The sequence below is a fragment of the Mytilus californianus genome, unplaced genomic scaffold, assembly GCF_021869535.1.
Source record: "Mytilus californianus isolate M0D057914Y unplaced genomic scaffold, xbMytCali1.0.p SCAF_7, whole genome shotgun sequence".
Classification (NCBI taxonomy): Eukaryota; Metazoa; Mollusca; class Bivalvia; order Mytilida; family Mytilidae; genus Mytilus; species Mytilus californianus.
Window position 1 is genome coordinate 110,308,504 of NW_026262723.1, and position 21,589 is coordinate 110,330,092.

General features: G+C 33.4%; 1 protein-coding gene across 2 annotated transcripts in view; it reads right to left on the bottom strand.

Moving 5' to 3' along the window:
• LOC127710031 (alpha-mannosidase 2-like) overlaps positions 1–21,589 on the bottom strand; it is a 42,421-nt gene that overhangs the window by 13,974 nt on the left and 6,858 nt on the right. The window contains exon 1 of one of the 2 annotated variants that reach the window (XM_052215752.1): positions 16,905–16,971. The exons of the other annotated variant lie outside the window; for it this stretch is intronic. The gene's annotated coding sequence lies outside the window, so the exon portion shown is untranslated. Of the gene's footprint in view, positions 1–16,904; positions 16,972–21,589 lie in introns of those variants that run through there. 2 annotated transcript variants of the gene reach the window in all.

The following is a 21,589-nucleotide window of genomic DNA, read 5'->3' on the forward strand; positions in this document are numbered from 1 at the left end:
TGTGCCCTAGCAGTATAGGAATTAATTATACTAACTGAACCCAGGCAGTATAGGAATTAATTATACTAACTGTGCCCTAGCAGTATAGGAGTTAATGATACTAACTGTGCCCAGGCAGTAAAGGAATTAATGATAATAACTGTGCCCTAGCAGTATAGGAATTAATTATACTAACTGTGCCCTAGCATTATAGGAATTAATGATACTAACTGTGCCCAGGCAGTAAAGGAATTAATGATACTAACTGTGCCCTAGCAGTATAGGAATTAATGATACTAACTGTGCCCAGGCAGTAAAGGATACTAATGATACTAACTGTGCCCAGGCAGTAAAGGAATTTATGATACTAACTGTGCCCAGGCAGTAAAGGATACTAATGATACTAACTGTGCCCAGGCAGTAAAGGAATTTATGATACTAACTGTGCCCAGACAGTAAAGGATACTAATGATACTAACTGTGCCCAGGCAGTAAAGGATACTAATGATACTAACTGTGCCCAGGCAGTAAAGGATACTAATGATAATAACTGTGCCCAGGCAGTAAAGGATACTGATGATACTAACTGTGACAAGGCAGTAAAGGAATTAATGATACTAACTGCACCCAGACAGTAAAGGAATTAATGACACTTACTGTGCCCAAGCAGTACAGGAATTAATTATACTAACTGTTCCCAGGCAGTAAAGGAATTAATGATACTAACTGTGCCCTAGCAGTATAGGAATTAATGATACTAACTGTGCCCAGGCAGTAAAGGATACTAATGATACTAACTGTGCCCAGGCAGTAAAGGAATTTATGATACTAACTGTGCCCAGGCAGTAAAGGATACTAATGATACTAACTGTGCCCAGGCAGTAAAGGATACTAATGATAATAACTGTACCCTAGCAGTATAGGAATTAATGATACTAACTGTGCCCAGGCAGTAAAGGATACTGATGATACTAACTGTGACAAGGCAGTAAAGGAATTAATGATACTAACTGCACCCAGACAGTAAAGGAATTAATGACACTTACTGTGCCCAAGCAGTACAGGAATTAATTATACTAACTGTTCCCAGGCAGTAAAGGAATTAATGACACTTACTGTGCCCAAGCAGTACAGGAATTAATTATACTAACTGTTCCCAGGCAGTAAAGGAATTAATGATACTAACTGTGCCCTAGCAGTATAGGAATTAATGATACTAACTGTGCCCTAGCAGTATAGGAATTAATGATACTAACTGTGCCCAAGCAGTACAGGATACTAATGATACTAACTGTACCCTAGCAGTATAGGAATTAATTATACTAACTGTTCCCAGGCAGTAAAGGAATTAATGATACTAAATGTACCCTAGTAATAAAGGAATTATTTTTTTCAAACTTTTAATCCAAAATAGAAACGGACAGACTAATTTGTGTTTTCTCGTCTTTATTTTCAAGCGTCTGATTTTAATCTAATTTGTATAAACCCGACCCCAATCCCCCTGTCTACACTATTTTAAAGCTTGTTATCTGTATCTAACAATTGCACTATTAACGTAATGACTAGGCTAATTTCGTTCCTTTAAATGTTGAATTTGAATAATTTAGTCAGACAATTATATCATTTTTTATATGTATACAACATTTCATTGATAAAAGATGATCAATAATAACCGTTTAAAATGTTACCTACTGAAATATGATAACCTTTATAGACTTGTCAACTGGTGCACTATCAAATTTATAAAGACGGAAGATTGATTGTGTAATGTATTTCATGAAAGAAAGTATCACCGATTTTATGTTGTATTAACAACTTTTCAATGAAATAAATAATGTATCATTAGAAATCATGATAAGTTTGTTTGCATTTTAAATTTTGTTATAGTTTTATAAATGATTTCTTTAACTTGAAATACACAACAATTTCACATGGTACGTGAAATATGGCCAAACCTTTATCAACCAAAGTATGATTTAGTGGAGGGGTGGCGTCCCATTAATGGAACTACATAAATGGTATAGACATTTTAAAAGTCCCACTCCTAACGTTGTCTTACCAAAGGACACCCATTTTTGAAAACCCTGCATCCGCATTTACACATTGTGTTTGGTATAACATACAGAGAAAATATGTTTTCAAAGTTCTTGGTTTTTGAGATTTATGCAACATAAATTATCTTTGATGTATGCTAACAATGGTAAAATCACTATTTTCAACCATTTTAAATCAATCAAGAGGTAAAGATGACTTATAAATGGGAGGATAGTTATAATGAAATGCTCAGTTGTCTAGCCTTAAAAGCATTATATAAATGATCTATGGTTAAGTGTTACAGGGACTGATCATTTAACTCTTTAGGTGTTAGGACATGGCAGGGGCTATTATTTTTTTTACAAACAAAGCGGGATAAATTGACATATTTTTTTATTTTTTCATCCAAATAAATTTTCTTCTATTTCTTTGTATTCTTGAGACTTTTATTTTTACACTTTTCATGCATATTTATCTTCAATACTATGCGTCAGATGTAAAACAAAAAAAAAACCGTTCCCAACTCTTCAAATGGTTGCTCCCGAAGTAAACAACCATAACAAGTAAAATACTTTGTTATAAACAATGATATAATATCTGTTCCTGTTGAAACAAAAATATTCTTTACCATTCATTCCGTTTGGAACAAATACTGTAATATAGGGAATATAATTCTAAAACCCGGGAAATCCACGAATAAAGGTGACAAAGTTTTAATTAAACTGAAAATGTGATAAAAATATAGAATATTTAGGAAATGTCTGCCACGGTTAAGGCATTTTAAAAAAAATAAGAAAAACTGATTTGGCTAGGTCGACATAAAGAGTTTTAAAAAAAATCAACATTATTTTGATTTCCAGTACCACATCAAGATAAATACTAAAATTAGAGTGCATCTTTTGGAGAAAACTTGGTGCCGTTAATGTTTTCACTAGAAATATTGGTTAATACTTGAAATAGAACAATAACAAATGAAGAACAAATTCCCTTTTCCGCACAAATTACATGCACTGGTAATGGACAGACAAGAGAAAATTAAACAGTGGACAGGTGCAAGGGAAGTTGTATAATATTAAATTTTAGTTACATAAATAATTCCGTATTTGAACAAACTACAAAATTGACAACTGATCTAAAACTTAAATAGCTGCTACTATAAATAAAATATAGAATCAGAGTTTACTCACAGATGAAAATATTGAAAAAATACTTCGTGTCAAGTACACCTGTTACTCTCTTTAAGAAGTCAAATTTCGCTATCTTATCTGACACAATTACTAGGTCATGTTTACCTTTACATTTCTTCCTGATAAAATTTGTTTTTATCTTTAGAATTCAATAAATACACCATTAGTATATGTTGTTATTTTATTTAATTCCAATTGAAATGTTTGCGACAAAAAGCAGGGGCGGGTCCAGGTAAGGGCGTAATGGGCGAACGCCCCCCCCTTTTCAAAAAAAAAAAAAAAAAAAAAAAAAAAAAAAAGTATCGTTATCTGCTTATATTGTATTGAATATGGCAATTTATCATATTCATTAATTAAACACATACTCTGATTTCTTTTTATACTGCTTCCCCAATCCGATAGGTGACTTGGACACCTTTTTTAAACAACCAAAGCGGTAAGTAAATCTATACATGAAATGGTTGTTTTGTGTGACACTTCCCCAATGGGCATTCTACATCTACCCGGGGGATACTCGCTATATATATGATACCGGGTATGTTCCGACAAACGGGGTTGCATTTTCAGCTAATTTGTCTGAAATGGGATTAGGTTTTTTTCGCCTTGCATTGGAAGGGGTCAGATTTGACTATCTAGAACGGGGTATCATAATTATTAATACAATGTTACACTATTGTTTCAGATAAGGGTGAATGTTTGGTACCATTAACGTTTAAACCCGCTGCAACTGTTTGCACCTGTCCTAAGTCAGGAATCTGATGTTTAGTAGTTGTCGTTTGTTGATGTGGTTCATAAGTGTTTCTCGTTTCTTATATAGATTAGACCGTTGGTTTTCCCGTTTGAATGGTTTTACACTAGTAATTTTTGGGGCCATTTATAGCTTGCTGTTCGGTGTGAGCCAAGGCTCCGTGTTGAAGACCGTACTTTGACCTATAATGGTTTTTTTTTATAAATTGTGACTTGGATGGAGAGTTGTCTCATTGGCACTCATACCACATCTTTTTATATCTACTAAATTGAAAACAACGTTCAAACCTATGATTGTGTTGGATAAAAACCGCAATTTTTATACGTGTGCATGCAAAACAAATTTCTTGGTAAAGGGGTCTAAATACAGCACAAACAACATTTTCCAAAAGACCAAAACAGTGAAAAGGTATATTTTAACAAAACGGGTATATCAAAAGTTCAGAAAAAGCTATCGTTAAAGATTTATTTTTCATTTTTCATGCCCATTTCATATAACCTTTTAACTGAATTTACAACTTCTTCCAAAGATTTGATATCCACATGTTAATCAATACATAATTTGAATGATCTGAAGGCAGACTATTTTCACCAATTTGTCTATCATGGAGTCTGTTATAATACTTCATAATTTGATGCTAAATTGTTGAAATCAAGGAGCTTCTGACCTTTCCCATGGACCCTATTCCAGGGCAACCGGAATTACGCCTCCCGTTTATAAAATCCTGGCCTATGACTAATGAAATGTAAAGTAACGCCCTATACCCTAGAATTTGGAATTTCTCGTTATTGGTCTACTGCTGTTAAGATCCATCCAATCATTTTAATATACCATAGACAATTAATGGAGAGAATTCGGCATAAAAAATATCAAATCCTGACACTTTAACTATAAAATATACATGCTCCAAGTCAGGAACTGTTACATTAGTGCATTTCACATTTATTTTATGTTTTTTTGCCAAAAAAAGGTCCAAAAAAATTTTCGCCTCGCTCCGCTCGGCAAGAGATTGTGTTCTACGCCCCTCTTTCAAATATCTGGAAACGCCCCTGAAAAGTTAAGAATATATAATTCGGAGGGAATGTAGTACGAGTAGAGATTTACGGTATCATTTTTATACATCCATACATAATTCAGGACGTGCAGCAGGGGCAGCCGATCCCATTTTCAAGAAGATTTACGTTATACACCCAAACATGCCGACGCTCATACAACTTTATTCTGTGCTCGGAGTACAAAAAACACCAGATCCAGTATTTTGATTGGTTTAATTCTATTAAAGTTTGAGTTCTAAAATCGTACTCCACATGTTTATGAATGCAACGCTGGTCTAGGATTCGGGATATTCAGGACCAGGAATACAAATCTGTAGCAGTTTTAAAGTTATATAGCTATTAATAAGAATCGGAACATGTAGGCCTGGATGTTTTAAGGTCATAACGTCATTCAGTGTTCGAGTCGTGCAGGGCTGGCGGATACAATATCCAAGGAGCGTTACGGTTATATACAGCCGTAGATGATTTGGGTCATGCATAGCCGGCGGTTACAATATTCAACGAGGGTTATTGTTGATGATTCGGGTCATGCAGGGCTGGCTAATAGAACTTTCAATGAGTTTTATCGTTATATGCAGCCATGATTCATTCGGGTCATGCCGGACCGGGAATACAATTCCCGTGGACTTTTATACTTATACAGACAAACAGGATTCGGGACTTGCAGTCCCGGGGGATGCAATTTTCAAGGAGTTTTACGGTTATATACGGGGATTCGAAAGTATTCTGCGAAGAGTTATCATAGGAGTACTCGTGTCACTATAATGCACAAATAGTTTCTGCTTATATTATCTTAACTAGTAAACAGATCTTTTCTCTGTGTATCATACAAATTCCAAATTTCAGTGCACTTTCATGCACCTTTTCCGGGTTCACATTGTAATGTTAACATGATACCTTTCATACAATTCAGTGGTTGTCGTTTGTTGCTGTATATCATATTTGTTTTTCGTTTATTATTTTGTACATAAATCAGGCCGTTAGTTTTCTCGTTTCTATTGTTTTACATTTGTCATTTCGGGGCCTTTTATAGCTGACTGTGCGGTATGGGTTTTACTCATAGTTGAAGGCCGTACGGTGACCTATAGTTGTTAATTTCTGTGTCATTTAGTCTCTTTTGGACGGTTGTCTCATTGGCAATCATACCACATCTTCTTATTATTATACCTTGTAAACTATTTGAAAATCGTATCTTCAACAATTCGAATATAAGTACTGTCAAAATTGGAAAAAAATGACATACAATCATCATTTGTGCATGTAAGTAGTTCTGGTATAAATCACAAATAAGAGAAGCTTTAAAATATGTATTAAACAAAAAGAGATATGGGAGTATTTGCCAATAAGATGAAAACACAACATACATGTACCTAACGCCGTGTTCACATTGAGCTAAACTCGGTGTGGTGTAAGTGTACACTACACCACCTAAACTAAACTCTATTACGTTCCCATTGTTAAAAATCAATGTTTACATGTAGTTTAAAACAGGTTTTCACTACACGCAGTCGATAGTCAATGTAGGCCTTGTGTGGGTTTAGTGTTCATAAAACTAGATATTAAGAACGTGGATTTTATTGTGAATATTTAAGGAAGTTACATATATTGATAAAAATGATTATAATAATAATATGAATTAAGTTATTTACCTATTTATATGACAAAAACTCAAAAATTGTTTCGTTAAAAACAGGAATAAATTTAATTGGACCATTTGATTTTCAGTGGGAGGGGGATTTTTTGCTGTTAGAATATTCATTTTACACAACGGTTGATAGTACGGCTTATTTATTTAGCACAACAATTATTTTCACTTTTTGTACAAAACTATTTCCTCCAATGTCCAAAATATTCATTTTCATCAAGTCTTGAACAAGGTTATCTTTACAATTAGTACCAGTCCAGACTATTCATTTCGAAAATCCCCCCATGTGTGACTGGGGAATAAAAATATGGTCACTTGGATCTTCTTCCGATCGGCCGTAAAACCCTTGCCAAAGCGGAGCGTCCGTTTGGCTGTGCGGGATGTCCAAGTACTCAGCCACGTCCTATCAGAATGGGAATATTAAATTCAATGCCTAGTGTAGATCGAGAGAGTGTCAAGATCTCTGCACGTTAGCAAACTTTGCAAAATCTCTTTGAGGGGTCTGAAGGTGGCCTGTTTCACGGCAAAATTTCTGTACCTATCTAATATACTCTCATTTTTCAATATCAGTCCAAATTGCCCCGATCTTCATCTCGGGCGGCCTCTATTACAGGACCTACCTATTGTATTAATTGTGAATTTGTCCTTGTCCTGAACATGCATGAAATATTTGCCACTGGACGTTAAGCAATCAATCAATCATTTAATAAAAAAAGACTTTTGTTTTAGCCTGCTTAATCGTGACATCTTTAGAACTCTCAAAGTACTCCAAATCAATAGAACAATTTTCTTAAGGTACCGACCATTCATCTCCGTGGGACAAACCATTTGTTTCATTACTTTAATTTTACTACAATTTTTTTTTCTCAAGGAAACAAACAATTTTTCTCACTTCCCTCCTGAAACAAATATATTTTTTTCTTAAAAAACATTGAATTTTAACATTTTATCCCCCCCTACCCCCCTCTCCACCTCCACCAAAAAAAAATATACATATGAATTGATAAGGGACTTTTCGTTTTGAGTTTTCCTTGGAGTTTCTTTTTTTTTTTTTTTTTTTATTTTACTGTTTTCGCCTTACTGATTTACAGAGAAATTTGTAATTCAATTCTATATAATGTAAATGTAATGACGTGTACATGTTGTTTACTGATGTGAACAATATTCATGTACAGGTGATTAAAACCGATGTACAGATGAGAACAAATTTAATGTGAAACCAATGTTCATTACATGAAACTAATTGTGAACAGGTTTACAGTACGCAACGTTTGGTGTGAACACGGCCTGAAACAAAACCTTTTGCGGTCAGGATACCACCTTCACCAACAAACAATTATAGTTACGTCAATAAGTCAAGCTTTAAATTGTTTATGTGTAAGTTCAATGTTTCTGACAAGAACAGGTACACTAACATATGTGTCAGTAAAACATTTTTTTCTCGATTAATATTGGCCTCGTTTATCGTGATCAGCACAATAGAAAAAATACCGTGAAGTTACAAAGGTTCACGTGCAATATAAATAATTTTAATTGATTGAATTAACACGCAGAAAAAAAGTCAACGGTTATTTGCTCGTCAGTTATTTTAATATGTACATACACTTTCTTTTCTTCCTATTCCTATGGCGCGGAATCAAGGTAATTATTATTGATTTTAGCATATGTTTAATTCATTTTAGCAGAAATATTGGCGCGGAATCAAGTCATAAATATTGAATTTAGCATATGCTGAATTCTAATGCAACATCGTTTGTAACGTTCATTTTGATTGAATAACGTCACCAATTTTCATAAGCTTGTTCTCGGCTGACTACTACACTTTGCTCATAGAGTTTGAGTGTAACGTATTACAAGCGGATTCCAGTTTACAATTTTCAGGGTATCAATTCACAATTGATGCTATGAAACGTACACGCAAGCGCAGACGGCGTATGACAGATTTTAAATGTATGATTTGACGTTGTTTTCTGTCAGTTACATTAGAATGGAGATAACAATATTGTATTTTAAGCTCCGGCGGCATCAATTGGTGATTTGATGTCGTCGGAGCTTAATTCATACAATACAGTTATCTCCTAAATATAATTTAGCATATGCCGAATTGAATTAAGTTTATGCTTAAATCAATAATTATGACCTTGATTCCGCGCTATACATTTCTTTGTAAACCCTTAATAGTTGCATTTCACTATGACTTTGTCCAAAGGGTGGTTAATCCGGAATAGTCTGTGTTAAAGAATGGTCAGTGCTGAATACATTTGATTAACGCGAATTGCATATGTATACTGAGGGAAATACTCTTTCTGTTAAATAACTGATTTCAGGTATTATATTTATTCAAAATTTTTACCTGTTTGGTATTAAAAGACAAAAGCAAAGTGAAGAATGATAGACACACCATGAACAAAAGAAAAATATCAAACAATACATAACAATATACATTACACAGAAACATAAAGATTTAAAAATCATTAACCCGATAAAAAGGATGTCGATTAGGATCATCCGGAAGGGTAAGGAAAGAGAATTTTGGCTTTTACCATCGGAATACGGGGAAAGTAAATGTAAAAACCGAAACGTCAGAGACTCTTTAGTGAGAGGACAAAGTTGTTAATTAGGTTATAAATATTAGCGGCATACTGAGGTTTGTAATACAAAAATGAATGGTTTTGATCGTCTGATAAATTAAAAATATCAAATTGGTAATGCATCTTGTATATTTGTCAGTTTATTAAGCAGTGAATGAAGATTGGTTGCAATGTCCAGTAACTGATATCTGATTGGTGTGCGAGTTCATAGTGGCTTGACAAAGGATCAATATTACAACAAGAAATGAATTGCACGCTGCCTTCTGGCGATTTCCTCTGATCTGTAAACATGGCTAACAGACACTTAAAAAGAGCGGAAAAAAACAAAAAAGATATCATGAAAAAGGCCTTCTATCAGAAAAATGGAAAGATTAAGATTCGCGCTCTCAAAAGGAAAAAATCAACTGAAAAGGCACGTGAATATGTAAAATTTTCACGACTGAAAAAATAAAGACAATGAGATTTTGTTACTCAGTAAAGGATTAAAGTATATACCGTCTCCCTCGACGAAATTTGCAAAATCTAGTAATGCATCAGATTTCAATGAATTTGCAAGAAAACTAAAATGTAAATACCATTTTGACAAGGGTGATATTTTTAAACGTCATCCCTTTGTAACAAAATCCGGATGCGAACCGGAACTTGCAAACAATGCAATTGAGACATATATATTCAAAACTAAGATTGAGATAGATAACTTAACAATACTAAAAGCCCACGATAATCTTACTACGCTGGAAAGAATGGCAATTTCTTCCTTGAAACAAAACAAAAAAATAGTTATTCGAAAAGCAGATAAAAATAACACCACAGTGATCTGGGATAAAACAGAATATATAAATGAAGGACTTAGGCAACTTAGTAGTGCTACTCACTTCATATAACTTTGAAATGCATAGGAAAGGGGTCATGGATGATATCACATTTAAATATATACCTGCTAAGGGAAATCTTAAACCAGGAAGGTTGTATCTTCTGCCTAAATTGCACAAACTGGATCCTGAACTAATAGAAAGGGTTCAACAGAATCCTACGCTGTATAAAAATGTCAGAATTCAAGGGAGGCCTATTGTTTCATTATCTGGTACTGTTTTAGAGAGAATAGGGAAGTATTTGGATAAATTCATGCTTCCAGCAGTAGTACAACAAGAAACACATTTAAGGGACTCTTTAGAATTTATATATGAATATTAATGAGAAATTATTGGTAAAACTTGACGCCTACTTAGTCAGTTTTGACATAAAAGAAATATACAACAATATTTCCCATGCAGAAATGATTGACTCGCAGTGTTGGTATTCAAAGGCCCAAGATTTTGAGAAGCAGAAATCTTAGACCTCACGACATTCGGAAAAAAAACTGAATATTATCAGTACTTAGAGTGGTCCTCTTGCCATTCATCCTCTTCTTTCAGAGGCATAACTAAAGGAGAAATGCTTCGCTTTAAGAGATGTACGAACGATCCAGTACATTTACAAACACAATATGCGTTATTTTCTGAACGTCTTTTTAAAAGGAGATATAAAGAAAATGAAATTAAGACTGTTATGCAGGAAGTGACTGCAAAACAAAAAAATGACACATTATTTGTTAAACCCAAATCTGTATTACAGTCGCCTCCCTTGGTATTCTCCACAGTGTTTTCAAGACAGAAAACACACTTAAAGAACAATATTTTAGGTTACAAGGAAGTAATTATTTACATAGGCGACAATGGTAGCCTTTTTTGGTCCTGCATTTTCACTATCAAAGATCCATAGAAAAAAATGTCGAATTCTGAATTATCAACACCTTTGGGTGTAATTGAAACTGCAAAACACATATGGTGCCGCAGCTTTTTTGATAGAATAATTGCATTTTTTAAGGGTACTCAACGGTTCCGGAATTTTCGAAATAGTATAAACGAAGAACACCCCTTGCTAAATTTGGCACAGAAAATGTTGCTCGTCACAGAGAGTTTTCTCTAAATTTCTCGCTATTTCTACACCAATGGCCAACACTCATTTCTCACTATTTCAATTTTGATTTCTAATTACAAGGGCAGCAGAAAATAAATTTACTTCTACCTATTATCTTGGATGTAAAATCTAGGTGGCGCCAGTCATCTTTATTTACTTCCTTTTAACCTATACTGACATATATTGAAAAAAAATCGGACAATCTTTACATTAGTCGATTACTATATACTCCTGCTGCTAAAGTTCAAATTTTTGGATTAAAGGTACAATTTTTCACCTTTAAAAATGACTTTCTTTACAGGTACCCCCTTTGCAGAAAACGTTGCTTTTTACAGACTTGGGGCCATTGGCCAGCTTATTTTGACTGTTTGGCTATGTTTAAAACGAGGTGTTTGATTAATGAAGTTCGATTTAGGCCTATTAAAGACTTTAGGCTGATGATTTGATAACTGTGTCCAACTTATATGTCTTTATCACGAATATATGAACACCGTTGCATAAGAGTCAAAATATTTTATGAAATAGACTATAAAAGTGCTGAAACTAAGAATTTATCATTGCTGTTATGTGTTTTATATGAATCGTGTGCAGAATATTCAATTCGACGATACTAAGGAGAAACATGTATTGCCTTTGATTTTTTACCTAATTTTAATATCTTAGGGGCATTTTGGCACATTTTGGCCATTAAAAATACAAAAATTTCGCTAACGTCAGCAAAATTAAGCCCCCCTTTTTTTAAATATGCATAAATACATGCAGTGTTATCGAGGATGAGGAGAAATGATTAAAGACAGAGTCATTGACAGAAGTCTCGTTCTTACAGTAGGTTAATGAACCCTACCCCTTAGGCAGAAGAATAAAAAAACAGTAAAAATTTGATATAGACTATAGTTTCTTGGCGATCAGCAGTTTTCTTCTGATACAGTTTATCACTTAGTACCTTATTAATTTTTCCGATCCAATTTCTAAAATATCTCGAAAAATACAGTGATGCGCCAGAAATCGTTATTTCGCTTTAGGTTACAAGGAAGTAATTATTTACATAGGCGACAATGGTAACCTTTTTTGGTCCTGCGTTTTCACTATCAAAGATCCATAGAAAAAAATGTCGAATTCTGAATTATCAACACCTTTGGGTGTAATTGAAACTGCAAAACACATATGGTGCCGCAGCTTTTTTGATAGAAAAATTGCATTTTTTAAGGGTACTCAACGGTTCCGGAATTTTCGAAATAGTATAAACGAAAAACACCCCTTGCTAAATTTGGCACAGAAAATGTTGCTCGTCACAGAGAGTTTTCTCTAAATTTCTCGCTATTTCTACACCAATGGCCAACACTCATTTCTCACTATTTCAATTTTGATTTCTAATTACAAGGGCAGCAGAAAATAAATTTACTTCTACCTATTATCTTGGATGTAAAATCTAGGTGGCGCCAGTCATCTTTATTTACTTCCTTTTAACCTTTAAATCACTGGGATAAATTAAAAGATGACGAAGAGGCAAAACTTTTAGGGGACGACCATTTGCTATTCTGGGGGGGGCCAGGAGGATTTTGAAAATAAATAACTCAGCCTTGATAATCACAAAAATAAATGGTTTGTTCTGTGGTAGTTTGAAAATAAATAACCTGACTTGCAATGTATTAAAAATAAATAACTCGGCAGGTCTATTTGAGAGCATGAGATTGCACCAGATTCTTCATAAAATTCAACTTTTTTTTCAAAAAAAATCGGGAATCACTTCCCAAATCTTTGAATAATAAAAGTATAAATATTATTTAAAATACTTGAAATGTCTGAAAAATGGGTTTCATTTAACTTGAGGTTTATTGTCTCAGGAACACTTAACAGCTTAACTCACTTTTATTACATATGGCAGTAACTACATTCAGGCAAATGCCTCATGTAGGAAATTTCAAAACCAAAAGCTTGTCTTCATATCAAATTGTTTTCACGGCAAGTGTCTTGCAAGAAGCAAGTTCTGTTCTCCCTCAGACGTAGCTCCTGTTTTTTGGGGATCAATGTTTCTTATTTATTTGTCTTTTGTTCATTGATTGCCCTTCTGTATTCTGTTAGTGTTGCATTCCTTTTGTAATTTAGTAATTTTGTTATTAACTTGATCAAGAGTTTAAAAAAAAACAGCAGCCACATACTTAACTATGTGAATTAAATTTTTGCTTTATCTTTGTCTTTTGATGTTGTTCCTAAAAACTTAAGTCTTACACTGAATCTATACATGTTGCTTTGAGACCAAAATATTGTCAAAAAATGATTAAAACAGAACTTTCATTTTCAGATTAAGAAAGGGTATGGGAAACACATTTTGCATCATTAGTTCTATAGCAACTTGGGGCCTTCAGCGGCTCCAAAACCCTTCAAATTTTTTTTAGCCTCGCTCCGCTCGGCATAAATGATTTGCAATACTTTTAAAAGACACTAATTACAGCCAAACTTTAATATCTTGTATGTATGCAATACATGTATATATGCAGTTGGGAATTCAGAAGATGATGATCAATTCTGATTAAATGGTACATAATGATTGGACTATTCATGTATTATTTATAATAAAAAATGAACTTAAAAATTGTATGTTTTCAAATATTATAAATATAGTTGTGAAAATAAATAATCAGTCCCTTGCTTTAATGAAAATGAAAAATCTTGCTTCAACAGTGCAGAAAATAGATAATCTGTCCTCTTAGTTTACAAAAATAAATAACCGATCAAAAACAAATCCTCCTGGCCCCCCCCAGAATATCAAATGGTCGTCCCCTTATTTGATAAAAGACTTCTTTTCGCTTTCCGTAGGCATAAAAACTTGAAAGACACAGTAACATCTGCAACTCTTGGTAATTAACATGTTGCAAATTATGAAAATATATTCTATACAATGTTTGTTAAATTGATAAACATGGAAAGAAAAGAAAGAGAAGTCAAACAGATCACGAGGTGTCAAGTCCTTTATGAAAATTACAGCATTTTTAAGATTAGGTTTCACCATGCAATGGCTTGGGCTTCTGACGATGGACATGGCCATGGTCAATTAGTTTATTCTAATTGATCTAAATAAATGTTCGAAACACTTTGTGATCTATGGAGTTTGGGTGCTGGGATGGGATTTGACACGGTTTATTGAAAGATAAAAGCAAAGTGAAGAATGATAGACACACCATGAACAAAAGAAAAAAAATCAAACAATACATCACAATATACATTACACAGAAACCTAAAGATTTAAAAAAAACATTAACCCAATAAAAAGGATGTTGATTATGATCATCCGGAAGGGTAAGGAAAGAGAATTTTGGCTTTTACCATCGGAATACGGGGAAAGTAAATGTTAAAACCGAAACGTCAGAGAATCTTTAGTGAGAGGACAAAGTTGTTAATTAGGTTATAAATATCAGCGGCATGCTGAGGTTTGTAATACAAAAATGAATGGTTTTGATCGTCTGATAAATTAAAAATATCAAATTGGTAATGCATCTGGTATACTTGTCAGTTTATTAAGCAGTGAATGATGATTGGTTGCAATGTCCAGTAACTGATATCTGATTGGTGTGCGAGTTCATACAGGCTTGACAAAGGATCAATATTACAACAAGAAATGAATTGCACGCTGCCTTCTGGCGATTTTCTCTGATCTGTAAACATGGCTAACAGACACTTTAAAAGAGCGGAAAAAAAAACAAAAAAAGGCTATCATGAAAAAGGCCATCTATCAGAAAAATGGAAAAAAATCAACTGTAAAGGCACGTGAATATGTAAAATTTTCACGACTGAAAAAATAAAAGACAATGAGATTTTGTTACTCAGTAAAGGATTAAAGTATATACCGTCTCCCTCGACGAAATTTGCAAAATCTAGTAATGCATCAGATTTCAATGAATTTGCAAGAAAACTAAGATGTAAATACCATTTTGACAAGGGTGATATTTTTAAACGTCATCCCTTTGTAACAAAATCCGGATGCGAACCGGAACTTGCAAACAATGCAATTGAGACATATATATTCAAAACTAAGATTGAGATAGATAACTTAACAATACTAAAAGCCCACGATAATCTTACTACGCTTGAAAGAAAGTCAATTTCTTCCCTGAAACAAAACAAAAAAATAGTTATTCGAAAAGCAGATAAAGATAATACCACAGTGATCTGGGATAAAACAGAATATATAAATGAAGGACTTAGGCAACTTAGTAGAGCTACTCACTTCATAGATATAAAAATTAAATATAATAGAGACCAACCAGAAAATCAATAATATTATCTTTGAAATGCATAGGAAAGGGGTCATGGATGATATCACATTTAAATATCTATCTGCTAAGGGAAATCTTAAACCAGGAAGGTTGTATCTTCTGCCTAAATTGCACAAACTGGATCCTGAACTAATAGAAAGGGTTCAACAGAATCCTACGCTGTATAAAAATGTCAGAATTCAAGGGAGGCCTATTGTTTCATTATCTGGTACTATTTTAGAGAGAATAGGGAAGTATTTGGATAAATTCATGCTTCCAGCAGTAGTACAACAAGAAACACATTTAAGGGACTCTTTAGAATTTATATATAAATATTATTGAGAAATTGTAGGTAAACCTGACGCCTACTTAGTCAGTTTTGACATAAAAGAAATATACAACAATATTTCCCATGCAGAAATGATTGACTCGCAGTGTTGGTATTCAAAGGCCCAAAATTTAGAAAAGCAGGAATGAATCTTAGACCTCACGACATTCCGGAAAAAAACTGAAAATTATCAGCCATGGTCAATTAGTTTATTCTAATTGATCTAAATAAATGTTCGAAACACTTTGTGATCTATGGAGTTTGGGTGCTGGGATGGGATTTGACAACGGTTTATTGAAAGATAAAAGCAAAGTGAAGAATGATAGACACACCATGAACAAAAGAAAAAAAATCAAACAATACATCACAATATACATTACACAGAAACCTAAAGATTTAAAAAAAAAAAAAAACATTAACCCGATAAAAAGGATGTCGATTAAGATCATCCAGAAGGGTAAGGAAAGAGGATTTTGGCTTCGAAAAATGTTCATATATTCATTGTCCACAACGGCATAGAATTAATGCTTGCATTCGTAAAAAAATACGATGAGATGACTTTAACTTTACACAATACGGTTATGAACACTTGATTCGGTATCTAACTTTATAGTAGAAAGAAAAACATCCATGCAACAAAATCTAGAAATCGTACAATTTGGGTGATATATGAAGATCAATGTACAGCTGGTGTGCGCTCTAGTTAACATACATGAAAACTGAGTCAAATGTTTTGTTATAAAGTGTTATTCTAAATCGACAAGCACTGTTGGTTTTACCAGGACATACGTCACATACCTGTGTCTGTGGTGTCCTTTATTACAAGGTCAATGGAATATATAAATCAAATTATTTGGGTAAACATGATATCAGAAAAGATCGGTTTTTAAAGTTATTTGATATTGTTTAAATGATTTAAAGTGGCCATATGTTATTGCCATTACGGAGATTCTCCAATTAAGTCGTTCCTTATAACGTACTCCACATTTTGTAACAACCGTTCATATCAACATGTCGTTCCAGAAACATTCTCCACACATTTAGTAGTCTAGTTTGGAAGTATTTAAATTGAATTAAATACTCGCATATATTAAATTATAGAAATAAAATAGAAGTTATACTCACCTTTCACTATAACTTGAAATCATGGTTTAAATGACTGAACTGCTTTATAAAAGTACCTGGTTTTATACATCGTATCATTGTCGAATATTATACACTTCGTCACATATATCAAATATAATTTACCATATGCCGAATTAAATAAATAGTATGACCTTGATTCCGCGCCATACATCTCTTTGTATAGTCTTAATATATTAGCAAAAATGTATTTTACTATGCCTGTGTCCAAAGGATGGTTAATATAATAATACAAATGTGTTCAGCATAGAGTCGTATTCGTATTCATATATATGATAGCCTATGAATGAATGGAATAAACGTGGTGGCCAATGTTGCTGAATAAACAGGAATTTTGTGGGACAAAAACCTTCATACTACACCAGAGTTCTTAAGAATGAAATTATAAATGTTTTATCTACCCCTTTACAAGCAGAACCCAATAACATGAAAGTTCGAACTATGTTCTGGCTTCTGAAGCTGCACAAAGCACCTTACAAATATTATTTTGTCTTTAAGCCATTATTCCACTAATTAACTGTCTATTCTACTTACTAGTACACTTGGTACAATCAAACACCTGGTAATTATTTTTTTCAATTAAGGCCTACGAAAATAGTGAAATTAGTTAGCTTTGGGGATTCCGTTTATCACCAAGTTATCGGAATTCCAATGGGGACTAACTGTGCAACACTTATTCTAAAATTGTCCGTATATAAATTTTTAAATTATAAAGAAACTAAGGTTTCAACTCCTTCAGGTAAATTTTACCTTAGATGGATTTGACTATTTCTTTAGGTCCTTTTGGTTATATAGCTCTTCAATTGTTTCCGTTCTTATACATCTTTGGCTTTCAAATATTCGGCTTTGAGCGTTCCTGATGAAGGTGAATCCAGAATAGCGCTTCGGACGAATCAAATTTATAACATGTTGTTAACATTTTTTTTTATTGCGGACCTGTTTCTGTATTGTTACGAATTACAATTTGTGACTAAAATCAGCAAAGACCCATGGAAACAACATCTGAAACAAAAATCTAATAACACTTTTAAGTATTTGGATGATTTATTGGCTCTCAATAATGATGACTTCAGTATGTACACTAAAGAGATTTATCCTGTTGAACTGACTTTAAGTAAAGCTAATACTAACAATGAGCACTGCCCTTTCCTATATCTTGATATTTTATTTCTCTTTAACGGGAAGCTTAATACTAAAAATAACGATAAAGAGATGATTTTTCATTTCCTATTGTTAATTATTCATTTTTAGATGTTGACTTTCCCTTGGCACCATATAATGGTGTCTATAAATCTCAACTTGTTCGATTCGCTCGTGTATGTAACAACATATTTGATTTTAACAAAACGGTAGCAAGTCATTTCGTACCCATCATTTACTATTTTGTACCCATGATCAAAACCATTTCGTACCCTGTGCATCAACTGTATATACCATTTCGTACCTCATAGCCTGAATACATGTCAACTATTTCATATTATATATTTGTAAATCGTTAAAATTTTGTACCAAAATCGGAATTGGAGATAATTAAAAAAGGAAGGATCCTTCATACTGCTTCATTTTAAAGTTAATTACAAGATATGTAAAATATGTTATTTTTTAGGATAAGGAGGTAAATTTGGATATAAACCATTTTGATATGATTTCAATTTCGAGATGAATATAATCTAAAAAAAGAACAACATAAATAAAATGCTTCCAGCAGTTGAAATTTAGATAAAAAATGTTATTTGTTTTAGATAAAGAGGTAAAAATTGTTATAACACATTTTGAGATGATTTTAATTAAAAAAAAAACATGAATAGATAAAATGCTTCCAGCAGTTGAAATTTTCTAAAGACTTATGATTTGTTTAACCAAGCAAAACATCTTTAACAATTTTAATTCGACTTTGCTTTTTTGCAGGGTATATCCTTAATTAATTTTTTAACTCTAAAAATACGAGCTTAATTAACGAACAAAGGAATAATTGTCTGTAACTGTTTTTGTCTCACCTGCGACAAAAGTCGCGGAAAGCGAGACATAGGGGTTGCTTTTCCTGCGACGGCTGCGGCGGTGGCGTCAACAGTTGTTAAGTTTTCTGCTTAAGTTATTTTGATAGGGACTTTTTGCAATAGATCATTGATATTTAATATAAAGTTGCATTACTATCAGTACATATCAGTTTGACAACTATTTCGATGCCTTGCCCCCTAGGTCATGGTCCAGCAACTTTGAATTAACTAGCAATTTTCAATGTTAAGTTTTCTGCTTAAGTCAGTTTGATAAGAACTACTTGTGACAGATCAATGATATTTTGTATAAAGTTGCATTACTATCAGTATATCTAAGTTTGATGACCATTTCTAGGCCCTGCCCACAAGATCATGGTACAGCGACTTTGAATTAATAAGTAATGTTGCTGTCCATCAGATTGTCTTTTTCTGAATTTTATGTGGGCAAGCGAGACATATCTCTGTGTCAACAGTTTATTATGGTTATTAACAGTTCTTTTTACCAGGAAATGCAGTGAAAAGGAACACAAGCTGATTTTCACATGAATAAAAATGTTTGCATAATGATTTGCAGCTTCTGTGACCATAATAATAAATGTAAAATCTTTTTGCTTTTTATTTGTGCATGATTCAGTTATAAGGACATATGAAGTATACATCTATAATGGTTTACTTTTATAAATTTTGACTTGGATGGAGAGTTGTCTCATTGGCACTCATACCACATCTTCTTATATCTATCAATGAGACAGTTTTTACGAAATGGCATACATACAAATACTCCATGGGGTACGAAATGGCATACATACAAATACTCCATGGGGTACGAAATAGCATACATACAAATACTCCATGAGGTATGAACTGGTATACATACAAATACTCCATGAGGTACGAAATGGCATACATACAAATACTCCATGAGGTATGAACTGGCATACATACAAATACTCCATGAGGTACGAAATGGCATACATACAAATACTCCATGAGGTATGAACTGGTATACATACAAATACTCCATGAGGTATGAAATGGCATACATACAAATACTCCATGAGGTATGAACTGGCATACATACAAATACTCCATGAGGTATGAACTGGTATACATACAAATACTCCATGAGGTACGAAATGGCATACATACAAATACTCCATGAGGTACGAAATGGCATACATACAAATACTCCATGAGGTATGAACTGGTATACATACAAATACTCCATGAGGTATGAACTGGTATACATACAAATACTCCATGAGGTATGAAATGGCATACATACAAATACTCCATGAGGTATGAAATAGCATACATACAAATACTCCATGAGGTATGAACTGGTATACATACAAATACTCCATGAGGTATGAACTGGTATACATACAAATACTCCATGAGGTACAAAATGGCACAAATATAAATATTCCATGAGGTACGAAATGGCATACATATAAATATTTCTTTAGGTACGAAATGGTTTTTCCAAGGGTACGAAATGGTTAGGGTACGAAATGACTTATATTCAACGAAACACCTGAAGTTTCGATATGTGAAACTTGTCAAACTTTGACTAAATTTTATCATTGGTACAAGTACATCATTCGTAAATATAAATCAACATGCAGACATCCTATACGTTCAGATATTTCACATCCCATCTTTTATGGTAATATTCTATACAAAGCACAACAATGTCGCCATTCACCTCAAAAGCTAACAAAACATTTAAACAGACTAATTCACAAGGGATATAATTACGATACTGTTGTCAAGTCATTAAAGATGGCATTTTTTTTGGAATTAATATTGATTCACTCATAGGGTCTTTGCATCAGAAATAAACATACGTATTCTAAAACCAGTTGTTGGCATGATACGGGTTATGTTCAGACACAATCTCCTCGTATAATCTATGATGGCATGATACTAAATCCCTCACGGGAGGGATTGAGTTTGATTTTCATACGATGAAGACATAATCTTTCGATCAGTTTAATTGAGGTCTGGAGCTGGCATGTCAGTAACTGCTAGTAGTACTTTGTTAATTTATGATGTCATTGTCATTTTGCTTAGTTTCTTATGTTACCTATTCTGATATCGGACTCGGAATTCGTTTTACTGTGCGTATTGATGTGTGTTTGTTTATTCCACATTGGCTAGATGTATAGGGGGAGAGTTGAGATCTCACAAACATGTTTAACCCCGTCCCATTTTTTGCGCCTGTTCCAAGCCAGGAACCTCTGGTCTTTGTTAGTCTTGTGTTTTTAGCCATTTATTTGTATACTTTTTTTCAATTTCTAAGACTAATTCAACGATATATATATTTAACAATCGAGTGTAACATTTTGCTGCTACTTTTTAGTAAAGAGAGTAATTAGCCTATTTCTTTCTTATAGTAACTGATAGCGTATACTGTAAAATCGTGTTTGTGATTTGTGCTTAATGTTTGACGTTTTGTTTCCTGTTTTCAGTTTCCACCGTTTCTTTTATAGATTTTTAGATAAGAGACAAAAACCATGAAAATAAGCCAGATATAGTTTTTTTAAAGAGCACTAATTTCTTCAAGACTTCACCTGATAGTTTTGATAATTATTGGAAGTATGAAGATCTCAACATTCTGAGCATTTCTATCCTGTTGAATCTACTATCGTTTTCAAGATATAAGAC